Below are 19,420 nucleotides of genomic sequence, written 5' to 3' on the forward strand. Positions count from 1 at the left end.
GGTGGATCTCTCTCACACGTACCGACACAGACTATCCCGCAATTCAATTGATCCTCAAAGGTTTTTATTGAATAGCGGAATAGGAAATATGATCAAAAAAAGTGTATGTATCTCGCACGTACACAACCACACTAGGCCCCAATTACTATTGTTTGTACCCCTAAAAGGCTAGATGAGGAGTAGGGGGGGTATGGAACAGGCAGCACCCTCAAACCTTCAGAAGTATGAGATGAACCCCAACAACTTGGAAAGGTGGATCTCTCTCACACGTACCGACACAGACTATCCCGCAATTCAATTGATCCTCAAAGGTTTTTATTGAATAGCGGAATAGGAAATATGATCAAAAAAAGTGTATGTATATCACACGTACACAACCACACTAGGCCCCAATTACTATTGTTTGTACCCCTAAAAGGCTAGATGAGGAGTAGGGGGAGTATGGAACAGGCAGCACCCTCAAACCTTCAGAAGTATGAGATGAACCCCAACAACTTGGAAAGGTGGATCTCTCTCACACGTACCGACACAGACTATCCCGCAATTCAATTGATCCTCAAAGGTTTTTATTGAATAGCGGAATAGGAAATATGATCAAAAAAAGTGTATGTATCTCGCACGTACACAACCACACTAGGCCCCAATTACTATTGTTTGTACCCCTAAAAGGCTAGATGAGGAGTAGGGGGGGTATGGAACAGGCAGCACCCTCAAACCTTCAGAAGTATGAGATGAACCCCAACAACTTGGAAAGGTGGATCTCTCTCACACGTACCAACACAGACTATCCCCCAATTTAACTGATCCCCAAAGGTTTTTGATTAAATAGCGGAATAGAAAATATGATCCCAAAAAAGTGTATGTATATCACACGTACACAACCACACTAGGCCCCAATTACTATTGTTTGTACCCCTAAAAGGCTAGGAGTAGGGGGAGTATGGAACAGGCAGCACCCTCAAACCTTCAGAAGTATGAGATGAACCCCAACAACTTGGAAAGGTGGATCTCTCTCACACGTACCAACACAGACTATCCCCCAATTTAACTGATCCCCAGAGGTTTTTGATTAAATAGCGGAATAGAAAATATGATCCCAAAAAAGTGTATGTATATCACACGTACACAACCACACTAGGCCCCAATTACTATTGTTTGTACCCCTAAAAGGCTAGGAGTAGGGGGAGTATGGAACAGGCAGCACCCTCAAACCTTCAGAAGTATGAGATGAACCCCAACAACTTGGAAAGGTGGATCTCTCTCACACGTACCAACACAGACTATCCCCCAATTTAACTGATCCCCAAAGGTTTTTGATTAAATAGCGGAATAGAAAATATGATCCCAAAAAAGTGTATGTATATCACACGTACACAACCACACTAGGCCCCAATTACTATTGTTTGTACCCCTAAAAGGCTAGGAGTAGGGGGAGTATGGAACAGGCAGCACCCTCAAACCTTCAGAAGTATGAGATGAACCCCAACAACTTGGAAAGGTGGATCTCTCTCACACGTACCAACACAGACTATCCCCCAATTTAACTGATCCCCAAAGGTTTTTGATTAAATAGCGGAATAGAAAATATGATCCCAAAAAAGTGTATGTATATCACACGTACACAACCACACTAGGCCCCAATTACTATTGTTTGTACCCCTAAAAGGCTAGGAGTAGGGGGAGTATGGAACAGGCAGCACCCTCAAACCTTCAGAAGTATGAGATGAACCCCAACAACTTGGAAAGGTGGATCTCTCTCACACGTACCAACACAGACTATCCCCCAATTTAACTGATCCCCAAAGGTTTTTGATTAAATAGCGGAATAGAAAATATGATCCCAAAAAAGTGTATGTATATCACACGTACACAACCACACTAGGCCCCAATTACTATTGTTTGTACCCCTAAAAGGCTAGGAGTAGGGGGAGTATGGAACAGGCAGCACCCTCAAACCTTCAGAAGTATGAGATGAACCCCAACAACTTGGAAAGGTGGATCTCTCTCACACGTACCAACACAGACTATCCCCCAATTTAACTGATCCCCAAAGGTTTTTGATTAAATAGCGGAATAGAAAATATGATCCCAAAAAAGTGTATGTATATCACACGTACACAACCACACTAGGCCCCAATTACTATTGTTTGTACCCCTAAAAGGCTAGGAGTAGGGGGAGTATGGAACAGGCAGCACCCTCAAACCTTCAGAAGTATGAGATGAACCCCAACAACTTGGAAAGGTGGATCTCTCTCACACGTACCAACACAGACTATCCCCCAATTTAACTGATCCCCAAAGGTTTTTGATTAAATAGCGGAATAGAAAATATGATCCCAAAAAAGTGTATGTATATCACACGTACACAACCACACTAGGCCCCAATTACTATTGTTTGTACCCCTAAAAGGCTAGATGAGGAGTAGGGGGAGTATGGAACAGGCAGCACCCTCAAACCTTCAGAAGTATGAGATTGTGTTCACTGTACCCCACAAAGATTGAGTTCACTGCACCCCACAATGATTGTGTTCACTGCACCCCACAAAGATTGTGTTCACTGCACCTCACAAAGATTGTGTTCACTGTACCCCCCAAAGATTGTGTTCACTGCACCCCACAAAGATTCTGTTCACTGTACCCCACAAAGATTGTGTTCACTGCACCCCAAAAAGATTGTGTTCACTGCACCCCAAAAAGGATGTTGTTCACTGCACCCCAAAAAGGATGTTGTTCACTCCACCCCAAAAAGATTGTGTTCACTGCACCCCACAAAGATTGTGTTCACTGCACCCCAAAAAGATTGTGTTCACTGCACCCCAAAAATGATTTTGTTCACTGCACCCCAAAAAGGATTTTGTTCACTGCACCCCAAAAAGGATGTTGTTCACTCCACCCCAAAAAGATTGTGTTCACTGCACCCCAAAAAGATTGTGTTCACTGCACCCCACAAAGGATTTTGTTCACTGCACCCCAAAAAGATTGTGTTCACTGCACCCCAAAAAGGATGTTGTTCACTGCACCCCAAAAAGGATTTTGTTCACTGCACCCCAAAAAGATTGTGTTCACTGCACCCCACAAAGGATTTTGTTCACTGCACCCCACAAAGATTGTGTTCACTGCACACCAAAAAGGATTGTGTTCACTGCACCCCAAAAAGATTGTGTTCACTGCAGCCCAAAAAGATTGTGTTCACTGCAGCCCAAAAAGATTGTGTTCACTGCAGCCCAAAAAGATTGTGTTCACTGCAGCCCAAAAAGATTGTGTTCACTGCAGCCCAAAAAGATTGTGTTCACTGCAGCCCAAAAAGATTGTGTTCACTGCAGCTCACACACAGAAAAATGGATGTGGATCACTGACACCTGCCTATCTCCAATCCCACACCACACAGCAATATCGATTGTAGTTTGTAGAACACAGTTTCCCTAAAATTCAGCAGACTCTGTCCCTAACAGGATTGAGAAGAGATCGTAGATCAGGATTGAGTGCAGACCCCACCCCCCACACAGCAATATCGATTGTAGTTTGTAGAAGACACTGACCCTATAATTCAGCAGACTCTATCCCTAAAATGCCTACAACTCGCCCTGCCTAAACACTCCGACCTGTCCCTCAATTCTATCCGGACACAAATGGTTTTTTCCTGCCTATCTTTCCCTAATCAGCAGCCAGCACGTTGATGTGTGCTCTGTCCCTGAATCTAAGCAGCATAATGACGCCGCTGCGGCTGCCTCGAACTTATAAAGACTTGGTCACATGCTTCAGACGGCCAATCACAGCTACTGAGACATTTGCAGGCATGGCTGGGATGGCTTAAGGCACACCAGTTAAACGATTGTTGATTGGCTGTTGAAAGCCCGCCATGAAAAGAGCGCCAAAGCATGCAAAACCCGGAAATAAAACGACCGAACACGGATTTTTACCCGAACATACAGTAAAGTGTCCGTGTCCGTGTTCGGGTACAAAAAATCCAATTATTCGGTACGAACACGAATAATACAGTCCGTGTTCACTCAACACTACTTGTTATCACTCCTGAAATTTGAGTTTTTTTCTGCATTATTTAATAAAGCTTATGAAACGGGATTACACTATCTTGAGTTTTTCCCTCCTATGGTCCCACATTCTTTGGCTTATTGAGGAAAGTTTGGGTATTGAAGTCCACAAGACTAGTCTCAAAGGAAAAGAAAAGACCCACACCGGACTAAGTGCGTTTGACCCACATGCAATATTGCTAAGGGGTCCTGGCAGTCTGGTAAGTGGAAGTATCCATGGGGAGTGGACCCCCTCACCATTGCACCTTATCTTTTTGGCACAAATTGTCACCAGTTTGCACAATAAAGAGCACTTAAGCACATTGCACCTTCACTGGCTACTTGCTTAAGTACTTTTTTGGGACTTCCATGGAACTTTATTTATTTATTCATTTATTCATATTTAAATTATTTATGCACCATTGTATAGTATATTGATTTGCCTTCTATCACGCATATGTATTTGCACTTGATTTCACAGCACTGTATGATTCAGATTAGGATGAATTATTTAATTTATTAATTTACTATTCATTTTTTTATTTTCAATATTGCACAGTTTTCACCCACCTACACAAGAATTTTGGCACCAGTCACTTTATATATTCCGATTTGCGCTGTGTGTCCTTTTTTGTCAATATTAATGGTGTACCTTTACGCAGTAGAAATCCCTTTTACCACAGCATCTTGTCCCAGAATATACCTGCATGGCATTCTTCCTTGTATTGTAATTCAGCACATCCTTTGTGTTGAGGATGAGGTCTGGCCATACAGAATAGTCACAGTTTTTTCAGCACATACACTTTGTAGAAGAAAGGGACTGGGCAGACTGGCCAATATTTTCAATTGTCTTTCCCCAGCTTCAGGTCAGCAAGTGGGTGTGGTCTACTGCACCTGTGCATGTGGTGTAACACTTTGCCCGAAGGCATGCTCACTATTGCCCAAGACTACGCAGAGGCTGCGGTCATGTGAAAAAACAAACATCGAACATGTAAAATGCAACTGGGTAAAACATACTTTCCCTAACTAACACTGAGTGAATCCTTGGGGGTGAAGCCCATAATTCGGTCGGTGTTTCTCCCATTCTCTCACCCGTGCTCTTGGGACCCAAACCTCTCCCTTTTTATAATGCACCAAAGGGAAGCCAAATCCCAAAAAGCCTGCAAACGTGCCCAGGGAAAGCGGCAAAACATTTTTCCCTTCCCCCTGGGTTGGGCAACAGAATAAGCTAATTAAACACAGTAGGCACCCTGCCTACAAGCATATGGGCTGGATCATGGTATGAGGAAGGAGCTCAATGTTAGCAAACACTGTGATGACCATGGACATCACAAAGAAGTTGTCCTTCTGTCAGGAACGCTCCCTGTGCACACTAAAGTGCTGTCATGAATCTGCCACCTAAGGGTTAACCTAGCTCAGACTAATTTCATTAATTGGCAATAGGCTGCCTTATTTAAGCACCTCAGAAGCACAGTGTCTTTGCTGTCTGATCTGAAGCTTCTCCTGTGTTCCTGAACCTGAAACCTGTTGTATCCAGTTTGATTCCTGTTTGACCTCCTGGCTTGTCCCTCACCTCGCTTGTCTGCTGCCCGCCCTGACCTCGGCTTGTTTGTGACCACTCTTTTGCCTTATCCTTGTCTGTTTATCTGCCACCAGATCCGGACCTGTTCACCTCCTGGCAGGGCAACCCCGAGGACCGCGACCTGGTGCTATACACGCAGCAAAATCCAACCTCACCATCTGAGGCTCTGGTGAAGACCGGTTGGCACTTAGATTCCGCACCTCGGGTTAGCCTGCGTCTACTGCCTGGGTGACTTGTCTGTGCTCCATCCCTCGGTGAGCTAGAGACTACCCTCTGCACGTCAGGCTCGCCTCCAGAGTCCTGACACCTTCATTTGCTTTAAGGTAATCTGTCACGAAGCAGCAAACACATGAGAAAAACATCTATTCTTTGACTATTGGGCTGTCAACCAATAGTGAAGCAGTGAGATCCCCCACAGTAAATCTGAACCTATTCTGTCCCAAAAATAGTATACATACAAGAGTCAGAGATGCACAGCTTACATCTGGAAATACTTATGCAGGTATTTTGCTTTACCATATAAGAAATTAAGAGAAGTTGCAGTGAACAGGTAAAACGATTAGCTATGCTAAGTAAAATAAGCCACAACATACCATCGTTGCTCTGAGAAATCTTAGTGAATGCTCAGACTTTAGCTGGGTGAGTGGGAGTATTCAAGAGACCATACATGCACTGTAGGAAGTACAGCAACAATAAGCACAGATTCTAAAACTTGACCTAAGCTAATAGCATTGGAACTTGCTCATAAAAGATGTAAATATCATATGTTGGCTTCCCACCACTCTAGAAAGTTTACAAATTAGTGAAAAAATACAGTAAAATTATTCAAATGTAAAATATACAAATAAATGTAAAATATTTACGAAAGAAATAGGTTATATGCAGAGAGCAAAGGGGCTTGTAATTAGATCACTGTATTAAAAAATATCAAATCTATAATTTTTTTAAATATATTTTTGTCTTTTCTTAGAAGTTTTTAAGAAGGCTCAAAAAGTCTATCCTTTCAATGGTTGTGAGTGCTCTGCCAAGATCATTAAAAAGCACACCTTAAGAAAAAGAACCAGTATGCCCTTGAAATGTAACATTGGCTAATTGCTGTTTTATAAACTTAATGACATACTTATTATTGAAGTGCTGGCTTTCCTTCACAATTTTTGAGGAGCCTGTGACATCAAAGTAACCATACATTTACTGTCTAAGCCATTGTTTATCCTTTCTGAACTGTCATCGGCCAAATAGAGAATTATTCATCTGGAGATACTTTATTGTGGAAAAAGGAAAACTCAGTCATTTATGTTTTGGCCTTTTGGGAATTCATTCAGTCTCTGTCAATGTGAAACAAGGAATACATTGAGTAAATAAAATTAGGGAGTATTATAACTTCCATTTGAGGAGTTGCTCAATGGCAGGGCTGGTTTCAGTTAGAAACAGGAGAAATGTGGAAATTATTTCAGTAATTCTTTCTCTGATACATTGTAATCAATATGTTATTATTAAAATGTATAATAATTATTAATATTATATTACCATGTACACATGTACTCTACATTTTTGTATAAAATACCATAAACCCATCCAACAATCTGCAATGCTTAGTTTCTTACTGGCCCTGTTTTACACAATATCCACCTTTTTCTGCAGACTAAATCAGATTCTCATTATTTAATAGGAATCTATTAGTTATTTATAAGGATTTTATGTTAGCATATATTAACCAGCATCATTTTAAAGCAAAAAATATATAAAAATGCAGTTGGACATAGAATGTGATTCCCAGGGACAATATTGTGCATTATAGATAAGATACTGCTTTTCCCATTACAGAAATGGTAGATCAAAAGATGACCCCAATAAGGCTAGGGGATACATGCCACCACAGCTAGAAGCAACAAAAAAAAAAAAAACTTATCTAATTCTCCTGTGGTCCTGGAATCATGCCCACCTACCAATATGATCCTTTCACAAATCCAGATTTGGTAGTGAAATTTGGTAGAAAAGAATAGCAATATGCAGCGTTATACGATACAACATCATTAATTAACATTTATTTTAGTGTATGTTCTTCTATCATATAGCGCTATATATTGCAATTCTTTACTGTCTATGTCATAGATAGAACCAAGTCAAGCTTTACCCGACGTTGACTGTTAGTAAAGCCATGCTCAAGATCATGCTCAAAGGAATGCCCGTGTTCAAAGCTATGCGCATGCATGCATTAGAGTCCATAGAACTGTGTAAAGCATTAGAACCCTTACAGGACACAGGTTCATTGCTGAGTGGTCGTCAGCTCCTTCTGCTTGTTACCCGATCCTGTGTTCATCCGTATCTCAACATTGCTATTCCTGCTTGTTCCTGAACCTCTGTCTTGTGACCTAACCCTGCTTCCTGCCTGCTGTTCCACTGCTTCTTCTGCTCGCCTGCCATTGACCTTGGTCTGGCTCTGACTCTGCTCCTGGTTCCTGACTCTGTACTCCTGCTGTCCGGTTGTTGCTGACAACTGCCTGTCTGACTACGCATCCAAGATCTAGAATCAGCCTGCTTTCGGCTGGTCTGCTTCAGCTCTGCAACTGCAATCAAAATATTCTGAACCAGATCTCCTATTGTGCCCTTTTATACCCTGCCATCATCCCCAGGGGAAACAGAACAAGAGGTGTATAGACAGCCCTCTCGTCAACTCGGCCTAGGCCAGGTTTGCGACAGTGACACTGTGGGCAGAGAGCATATCAGGTGAAGACTACAATATTGGCCTAGATTGTTTTTTTGTGCAGTAAGACTTTGAGGAGGCCAATGGTATAAGATAATAGTATTCTAATCTAGTCACTTTATTTATAACAGGTATTTATATATACTGTGCATTCATCAGGGTCCCTCCTCCTCAAGGAGCTTACAATCTAATGGTCCCTAGCTCTCATGCATACCAGAGCCAATTATAGACAGCAGCTAGTTAAACCTACCAGCATGTCATCGTGACTGGGATTTGAACCAATGACCCAAGTGCTGCAAGGTAGATGTGCTAACTACTAAGCCACTGTGCTGTACATACTTCACAGTTTTCCATATATGTCCCCTCTTTTCAAGAGTTTCATGCAGATCCCAAGGGAGAGAGTCCTGTACTGGTTTAAAAATCTAGTTGAATCTTTGTTGTTGTCTCATGATAGGTCTCTCTGGCATCTCTGGCACCTTGTCCAATCGCCATTGTGGCCCGTGATAGGTCTGGCTGATAGATCACAGAGGAATCACTAGACTTTTAAAAAATGTCTAGTTGTTATTGGCTGGCACTGTCAGTAAGACATGTCAGTCACTCCCTTCTTGTCAGTGTAGCCTAATCAGGAACCCTTGTACTACCTTACTGTTCCTGTTTATAGGCAAAGATAGGCCGAAAAACAAAGTGAGACAGACAGATTGTACTTGCATAAATATAAGCAGTTGATAATAACTATATTTACATTAACAAATGTACTTTATGCTTGTCCTGCAAACCAAGAAAATGCTACAAAATGGCCTTAGCTTGCCTTTGTGAAATGTGTGAGATGGTATCTGCAGAAGTACACGCTTTGTACAATTTCATTCTGAAACAAAAGAACTGCCTTACGTAATGGAACATATTTTTTTTCCTTCTTTGCTCAGATTTTTCCCAGTAAAGCACATAAAAAGCCAAAGGAAATAGCCTACACTTTTTTTTCTTTTACAAGCCCGGCTAAGAAATTTCACATGGGAGAATTCTGGGCTGGCGTTCAAATTTAAGCGATGGAAATTTTTAGAAAACATTTGAATTTAACCATCACCTTCTGAGTTGTCCTTTACCAGAATTTGTATATGGATGTTTTCATCTTGCTGAATGTTGCTAGTCTGCAGATGCAGGAATGTAGTGATAGTGGACAGGAAGTGAATTCTGAACTGACCTATCACTTTGCATCCAAGATCAAGACACTGGAAAATAAGGTCAGGTTCAAAGAGTCACTTCAGACAACCAGTAAAATCAATCAGTGAAAAGCTTCTCCAGGAAATATTGCAATTGAGCTGAAATAAGACAGCCTCACAAATGAAAGTTACATGCCAGACCCAGACTTTCAAGAGTATCTGTAATGATTCTTACATATGGGTTAAAACATCATGCCATAACCTTACCTCTCAGGAATACTGGGCAGAATTTCTCAGGGCTTCAAGCACCCAGCTTTCCCAGGATAAACAGTGACATCACCAAAGGCTCAAAGAACCATCAGAAGCTGGAATTGAATTATAAGTAGTGAAGTATTTTTATGTATTTATTTAAACTTTTTATTTTTGTTTTGTTTTTTTTTTGTTTTTGGCAAAAGCTTTATTTTTGATCTGCATATTTAAAGCAGAACTATAGGCAAAACTTTTTTTTTTTTTTTTCAATTTGGTTAGAGTAAGGGAGGGTTCTAATCACGCTCAGCTTTTTTACCATCTATGTTCCACTGATAAGACTTTCCTTCACTTCCTGTACCACAGCCAAAACAGGAAGTAAGAGGAAATCCCTGCAAATACAGGGAATCCCTCTGCGCCCCCCAGATCCCCATAACTATTGTTCCCATTGAAAGATTTTCTCTCTATTATTTTTCTGGGGACAGCACAAAATTTTGGATTTTCTGTTACTTTCACTTTTAATGAAAACGGTAAACAAGACAAATAGAGAGGGTATATCTCCCTAAGAGGAGCAGAAAACTCAACGCATATAAATAACCGGGACAGGATGGCTTACACCCATAATTTTTATGGACAGCATATTGACAGGAATGGTACCAGTGGATTGGCGAAGGGCCATTGTGGTACCAATAATTAAAAAAACATATACCTGGGAACTACACAGACCAGTCAGTCTAACGTTGATAGTATGTAAACTATTGGAGGGGATGATAAGGGACTATACTCAAGATTTTGCTGATGAATACAGATCATTAGTAGTATTAGTTCCTGCCCAACCAACCTGTTAACATTCTATGAGGAAGTGAGCTTCCATCTAGAAAAGGGAAGGCCTGCGGATGTGGTGAACCTGGATTTTGCAAAAGCATTGGATACAATCCCCCACAAATGCCTAATTTACAAACTAAGGTCTGTAGACATAGACCATAGGGTTATTACATGGATAGAAAATTAGTTACGGGAGCACGTCCAAAGGGTGGCAATAAATAGCATGTACTCAGAATAGTCTGGAGTGGTAAGTGGGGTACCCCAAGGTTCTGTCCTGGGACCAATTCTGTTTAATTTATTCATAAATGATATAGAGGATGGAATAAATAGCTTAATCTCAGTGTTTGCTGACGATACAAAGCTAAGCAGGAAAATGACTTCACAGCAGGATATACAGTATAAACTTTACAAGAAAACCTCAATAAAATAAAGGGGTGGCAAAGCAAAGTTCTCAAGTGACAAATAAAGGTTCATACAATGTTAAATTTCACAGACTTATAAACATCAAAAAACTGAAATGGAAAATTACTAGCCCACCTGACTACACTTCAGCAGCACTGCTGCTGTTATTACGGGTCCCCCAGACCATGGGTTCTTTTGTCACAGCATCTTGCTGTACAGGCCCACTCCTGGCCCCCAGATAGGGTCCTCCCAGCTCCACAGGTTCTCTCACACTTCTAAGGAACTCAGGCTCCCTCCATCCCCCTCCATGAATGCGCTGGTCAGCTCAGTTTTCTCATAGCTCCAGAGCTGTGCAGCTGTCCTAACTCTCCCAATCCTGTGGGCAAGAAGTCACCATGGGGGAGATTTACTAAAACTGGTGCAGCTGTACATAGTAAGGCAGGCCATAGATGATTCGAATTACGTACGATTTATCGTTCGATAAACGGAAGCGGCACTCGTGCACATCATCGAGTGTACCATCAATGTGAGCCGCAAATCGTACGACAAAACACTATTTTTTGTGCCTTTTAACCACATCTCTACTGGACACACTGTCACGGAACCATGAACCAGACGTACAACAACAGATAAGTGAAAATAAGAAAGCTTTATTGAAAAACAAGCATAAAGCAAAAGTCCAAACGGATGGCGAAACCGATGCAGAGTCTTTGCGAAGCCAGGGATCAGGAACCAGCAGGGTAGTCAGACGAAGCCAGGAACAGGAACCAGCAGGGTAGTCAGACGAAGCCAGGATCAGGAACCAGCAGGGTAGTCAGACGAAGCCAGGAACAGGAACCAGAAGTAGCAGCAGTCTTAGTAGCATGTGAACACAGGAGGACCAAGCAGGGAACTGAAGCCACAGACCTCCTATATATATAAGCTAGGTATCCAGCTCCTCCCAGTGGGAAGGAGGAGCCGCAGGGTGGGAGGCTACAAGAAACCCAGAAACCAAGATGGCCGCCAGCACATGTCAAACGAAGGAGAACAGCAAGAAGGTAAGACCATGACAGTACCTCCCCCTCAAGGGCCCCTCCTCCGCGGAGTAAAGAACGGTTTCTGAGGGAAGCGTGCGTGGAAGGCTCGGAGCAAGGCAGGAGCATGGACATCTGCGGAGGGAACCCAGGAACGCTCCTCTGGACCATAACCACGCCAATGAACCAAAAACTGCACCCGACCGCGGACCAGGCGTGAGTCCAGGATATTGCTCACCTCATACTCCTCACGATTGCCCACTCGGACCGGACGAGGCCGAGGAACCGAGGAAGTGAAACGATTACACACCAGAGGCTTCAACAGGGAGACATGAAACACGTTGGAGATCCGCATGCCAGGAGGAAGCGCAAGGGCATAGGCTACCGGGTTTACCCTGCGAAGCACTCGGAAGGGACCAACAAAGCGAGGCGCCAGCTTGGGAGTGGGCACTCGAAGGTTGAGGTTGCGGGTGGACAACCATACACGATCTCCGGCCTGGTAGGAAGGAGCAGGTGCTCGTCTGCGATCAGCCTGGAGTCTCTGGCGCTGCGCAGAGACCTCAAGGGACTTCTGGATCTGTACCCAAGAAGCACGTAGGACGGAAAGGTGATCCTCCACAGCCGGAATATCCTGGGGAGAGAATACCTCCGGTAACACGGCAGGTTGGAACCCATAGTTGGCCATGAAGGGAGACGTCCCAGAGGAAGAGTTCACCGCCGTGTTCCTGGCAAACTCAGCCCAAGGCAGGAGGTCAACCCAATTGTCTTGGTGATCGGAGATATAGCAACGAAGGAATTGCTCCAAGGCCTGATTGGAACGTTCTGCGGCCCCATTGGACTGAGGGTGGTAGGCCGAGGAGAAGGAGAGATGAATCCCCAACTGGGAGCAAAAGGCGCGCCAGAACCTGGACACAAACTGACTCCCCCGATCCGACACAATCTCCTTGGGCAAACCGTGCAACCGGAAGACCTCCCTGGCAAAAATCGTGGCCAACTCCTGTGCAGAGGGTAACTTCTTGAGAGGAACACAGTGACACATTTTGGAAAACCGATCCACAATCATGAGAATGACCGTATGGCCTCGGGATGCAGGGAGGTCCACAATGAAATCCATCCCCAGGTGTGACCATGGGCGCTCCCCGGTGGCTAAGGGTTGCAGAAGGCCCAACGGAAGGTGCCGAGGGGACTTACTCTGGGCACAAACGGAGCATGCCGCTACATATGCGGCGATGTCGGAACGTAGGGAAGGCCACCAGAACAGACGTGAAACAGCCCAGGACAGCTGATTCTTTCCAGGATGCCCCGCGGTCTTGGAGTTATGGTAGGTTCGCAACAACCGAGTGCGCAACTCCTCAGGCACAAAACATCTGCCGTTGGGTCTCCCAGAGGGAGCACCAGATTGAGCCGCCAAAATCTGCTCACCCAGGGGAGAGGTCAGGCTGGTGGGAATGGCAGCCAGGATCTGATTCGGAGGTATGACCGAAGTCGGAATCGACTCCTCCCTGGACAGGTCGGAGTACTGCCGTGATAAGGCATCAGCCCTGATGTTCTTGGAACCGGGTAGGTAGGAGACCACGTAATTAAAACGTGACAAGAACAGAGCCCATCTGGCCTGACGTGGTGTCAATCTCTTGGCCTCAGAGAGGTAGGTCAGATTCTTGTGGTCCGTCAGGATGAGGACCGGAACCACCGAACCCTCGAGCAAGTGCCTCCATTCTTTAAGCGCCTGCACGATGGCCAATAACTCCCTGTCACCAATCTGGTAGTTGCACTCCGCGGAAGACAGTTTCCGGGAGTAAAACCCACAAGGAAGCAGAGGACCCTCTGGTGTTCTACGCTGAGACAGAAGGGCGCCTACTCCCGTCTCAGACGCGTCCACCTCGAGGACAAAGGGCAACCCAGGGTTGGGATGCGACAGAATCGGAGCCGACACAAAGGCGGACTTTAGAGCCTCAAAAGCTCGGATGGCCTCGGGCGGCCAGACCTGGGAATTACTGCCCTTCCTGGTCAGATCCGTGAGAGGCTTGGCTAGCATGGAAAAGTCCCTGATGAACTTCCGATAATAATTGGCGAAGCCCAAAAAGCGCTGCAGGGAGCGAAGACCACTGGGCTGGGGCCACTGTAAGACAGCCGAAACCTTCTCAGGATCCATGGAGAACCCCTCAGCGGAAATGATGTAACCTAAGAAGGTTACCTGGGATCGGTGAAATTCGCATTTCTCAAGCTTACCGAACAGCTTGTTCTCTCGTAACCGTTGCAACACTCGTTTGACATCCAGAATGTGGGTCTCCATGGACTCAGAATATACCAAGATGTCATCCAGGTAGACCACCACACACTGCTGCAACAGGTCACGGAAAACATCGTTGATGAATTCCTGAAAGACTGCGGGCGCATTGCACAGCCCAAAGGGCATAACCAAGGATTCATAATGACCGGTCCTGGTGTTAAACGCGGTCTTCCACTCATCGCCCGCCTTGATCCTTACGAGGTTATATGCCGCCCTCAGGTCGAGTTTGGTAAAGACCGTGGCCCCTTTAAGGCGATCGAACAGCTCGGAAATCAAGGGTATCGGGTAAGCGTTCTTGATCGTGATGCGATTGAGACCCCTGTAATCGATGCAAGGCCTCAACTCACCGCCCTTCTTTTTCAAAAAGAAAAATCCAGCCCCTGCCGGGGACGAGGATTTGCGAATGTGTCCACGTGAAAGCGCCTCCCTCACGTACTCCTCCATGGCCTCATTCTCCGCTACCGACAGTGGATAGACTTTGCCACGAGGAGGAACGGCACCAGATTGTAACTCGATGGCACAATCGTATGGGCGGTGCGGAGGTAGGGCAACCGCGCGCACCTTATCGAATACATCCCGGTACTCCTCGTATTCAGGGGGCAACAGAGAGTCCGAGGAAGTACACAGCAACTTGACAGGCCCATGGATGCAACTAGCCCCACACTGCGGTGACCACGAGAGGATCTCGGCCGATCTCCAATCGAAAATCGGATTATGCTTCTGGAGCCAGGGGTACCCCAAGACCACCGAGTAGTGTGGAGACGAAATAACCTGGAAGCAGACCGACTCTCTGTGGACGGCACCAATGGCTAACCCCACTGGAAGGGTCTCATGAGTCACGTGTGGCGGCAGAAGGGGTCTGTCGTCTATCGCCTCAAGAGCCAGAGGAGAACCTCGAGCCTGCAGAGGAATGGAATTGGCGGCAGCGAACACACTATCAATGAACAAACCACCAGCACCAGAGTCCACCAACGCCTGGGTCGTCACCGAGCCCCCGACCCAGGAAAGGACAACAGTGATCAGTGGTTTGTCAACACGGGAAACCGGGGACGAGGAGACTCCACCCAAGATCTGCCCCCGACAGGATCTCAGGTGCGAGCGTTTCCCTGGACGGTTCGGACATGCCAACCGAAAATGCCCACCGAGACCACAGTACATGCATCGGCCCTCGCGTCTCCGGAGTACCCTCTCCCCCTCGGACAGGCGAGCAAACCCCAGCTGCATGGGTTCACCCCCAGACAAGTCATCCCCAGGAGGCGTGGGAGGAGAGGGAGGCACGGGTGGGACAACAAAGGTAGGCGCCAATCTGTTAGGAGGCCTCCGCAGACTCTCCTTAAAGGAAGGTCTCTCCCTGAGTCTGGTGTCAATCAAAATCAGGAAAGAAATAAGAGACTCGAGCTCCACTGGTAGGTCCTTAGCTGCAACCTCATCCTTCAAGGCATCCGAGAGACCATGAGAGAAAGCAGCGACCAGAGCCTCATTATTCCAGCCCACCTCTGCTGCCAGGGTACGAAACTCAATGGCGTATTCAGCTACAGATCGTGAACCCTGTCCGATGGACATAAGGAGCTTCGCAGCAGAGGCAGCACGAGCCGGCACATCGAATACCTTCCGAAGAGAAGCAACAAAACCGGAAAACTCGGCAACCACCGGATTGTTGTTCTCCCATAAAGGGCTGGCCCAGGCCAAGGCCTTGTCCGAGAGCAGCGAGATTAAGAAGCCCACCTTTGATCTCTCAGTAGGAAAGGCATGTGGCAGCAACTCGAAATAAATTCCCACCTGGTTAAGGAAACCTCGGCACTGAGTTGGCTCTCCCCCAAAGCGCTGTGGAAGGGGGGCAGAACCGGACATACCCCGAAACACCGCAGGCGCAACAACAGGTGTCGGGGTAGACTCTGGCGCAACAACCGGAGCGGCAGTAGGAGCGGACCCAGGAGCGACAACCGACCCATCGGCAACGGGAGCGAAATGAACCGTGCGTTCAAGCAGGGTTTGCAACGCCACGGCGAACTGACCCAACAGGTGATCCTGCTGATCAAGTCTGGCAACCAGCGTGGGTAGTGAGGATGGCCCTGCACCGTCAGAATTCGTGGCCTGGGGTACCGTGCGTTCAAGCAGGGTTTGCAACACCACGGCGAACCGACCCAACAGGTGATCCTGCTGATCAAGTCTGGCAACCAGCGTGGGTAGCGAGGATGGCCCTGTACCGTCAGAATTCATGGCTTGGTCCTAATGTCACGGAACCATGAACCAGACGTACAACAACAGATAAGTGAAAATAAGAAAGCTTTATTGAAAAACAAGCATAAAGCAAAAGTCCAAACGGATGGCGAAACCGATGCAGAGTCTTTGCGAAGCCAGGGATCAGGAACCAGCAGGGTAGTCAGACGAAGCCAGGAACAGGAACCAGCAGGGTAGTCAGACGAAGCCAGGATCAGGAACCAGCAGGGTAGTCAGACGAAGCCAGGAACAGGAACCAGAAGTAGCAGCAGTCTTAGTAGCATGTGAACACAGGAGGACCAAGCAGGGAACTGAAGCCACAGACCTCCTATATATATGAGCTAGGTATCCAGCTCCTCCCAGTGGGAAGGAGGAGCCGCAGGGTGGGAGGCTACAAGAAACCCAGAAACCAAGATGGCCGCCAGCACATGTCAAACGAAGGAGAACAGCAAGAAGGTAAGACCATGACACACACTCCCTACTGTTCTGTGTTTTTTTAGGCGAAATCATACAACTCCCCCACTAATGATACGAAATTCGGCCGATTTTCGCAAAAAAACCCAACATGTTGGATATGTGAATTTTTGCTGTCGTACGAAAATCGAACGTTTTACATACCACACTAACAATACGAAAATCGTTCGATAACACTGCCATTTACGATTTTCGAACGAAATTCGAATCGTCTATGGCCTGCCTAACCAATCAGTTTCTAACTTCAGCTTGTTCAATTATACCATGACAATAAAACCTAGAAGCTGATTGGTTACTATGCACAGCTGCACCAGATTTTGTGTACACCAGTTTTAGTAAATCAGTAAATCACCCCCATAGTATTATTCCATAGTGATCCCCAAGTAGGCCACCCCTCCTGGCTGGAGCACACTTCCATCTTCAATATGTCTCTGAATGTCAGCAACCGCTCTGAGCTGTCCTCAAGCATTCATTATAAGGACACATACCCTGCTGGTTTTCAACAAAACCCCGACACTGGATTCAAGTTTTTTTCCACTCCCAAGACACTTTGAAATCTTCAAACTACAGACCCTGATCAGGGAATACCAAAATCCAGAAAAAGTTGTAAAAACTGTTTTCTCCACTAATAATCGATACCCTGGAGTCCCGCACTTTGCACACGTGAATTCTGTGTCCTTTTTCAAACCATTTTCACAGTGATAGAGCCACGCACTGTCACAGCATCAAAAACGCATAAAAAAAACACATGTACATGCATTGTTTACCAACCAATCTCTTTCGCCTACAAAAAAACACATGAAGTATAAAATTAAATAAAAAAAGGCACTAAAAAATCCCATAAAAAGCACTTGCACAGATGTGACCCTGGATTTATTCTTTCATTTCCTTTTTTATCCCCTACAAGACTCTTAACTTCTTCAGATCCGCGCTATAGCCGAAGTACGGCTACAGCGCGGACTCGAATTTCCGGGAGTCCGTCTTTATATGGCCTCCCAGAAACAGGCTCCCTGCGCGCTCCTGCGAGCGCGCATCGGGGAAAATCTGTGTCGGCCATGTCCCTTGGACACAGCCAATCACAGATCGTGGTAAATGGCCAATCACAGTGGCCATTTACCACGTGATCTGCCCATGCAATGAGAGATGATCTCATATGTAAACATATGAGATCATCTCTCATCGCCAGCTCTCCTTCCTCACACAGAGACTGCAGTGTGAGGAAGGAGCAGAGCCGATCAGCCGTTCGGGGACACAGACAAATGTAATCAGGGCACTGATCACCAGTGCCCTGATTACAACAGAGGTAAATACAATACAATGTGCCCACCATCAGTGCCCACAGTGCCCTCCATCAGTGCCCCCCATCAGTGCCCACAATCAGTGCCCATAGTGCTGCCAGTCAGTGCCCATCAGTGCCTGCTCATCTAGGCACTGATGAGCACTGACTGGCAGCACTATGGGCACTGAGTGTGGGCACTGATGGTGCTGCCCATCAGTGCTCATCAGTGCCGCCCATCAGTGTCCATCAGTGCCACCCATCAGTGTCCAGCAGTGCCGCCTCTCAGTGCCCATCAGTGCCGCCTTTCAGTGCCCAGCAGTGCCAGCTCTCAGTGCCCAGCAGTGCCACCTATCAGTGCTCACCAGTGCCGCCTATCAGTGCGGCATATTAGTACCTCCTCATCAGTGCCCATAAGTGCCACCTCATCAGTGCCCATAAGTGCCACCTCATCAGTGCCCATCAGTGCAGCCTATCAGTGCCCATCAGTGCCGCCTCATCAGCGCACATCAGTGAAGGAGAAAAATGTATTTATTTTCAAAATTTACTGACAGAAAATAAGAAAAACTTTTTTTTTTTTTCAAAATTTTCTGCCTTTTTTTTTTTTTTGTAAGAAATAAAAACCCCAGAGATGATTAAATACCACCAAAAGAAATCTCTATTTGTGTGAAAAAAAATATACAAATTTCAAATGGGTACAGTGTAGCATGACCGTGCAATTGGCCTGGATAGGAAGGGGGTGAAAGTGCCCGGTAGGCAAGTGGTTAATATGCATGCAGGTTACATTAGTTCCATGAGCACAATTGATATGCTGGCTGATTTTTCATCATTGTGCCTATTACAGGATTGTGTCTCTGCTCTCTTTGTGCTGAGCCCCACCCCTTTTTTAAAGCATTTGTTGTCATATAGCTGCACTGCCATGTCAGGCGTTGGTGGAACAGGTATGAACTGGTGTGTTCCAGCCAACAGAGGGGAGAAATGACACTGCATGGAAATGACAGAGAAGATTGTTCTATTTTGTTCTCCAAATCTATTTTACTGCAAGATTTTAATACAATCCTGACAGAGGTTCTATCAACTGCCATTTTTTAACCTGTTGCCGACCGCCCGCCGCAGATTTACCTCCAACTGTACGCCGGTCGCGCGTGGGGCTAGGGGGCGCGCGTGCGCCGTCCCAGCGATGTTCTGATTCGGTTCAGA

The sequence above is a fragment of the Pelophylax lessonae genome (assembly GCF_965119305.1).
Source record: "Pelophylax lessonae genome assembly, chromosome: 12".
In the NCBI taxonomy this organism is placed as follows: Eukaryota; Metazoa; Chordata; class Amphibia; order Anura; family Ranidae; genus Pelophylax; species Pelophylax lessonae.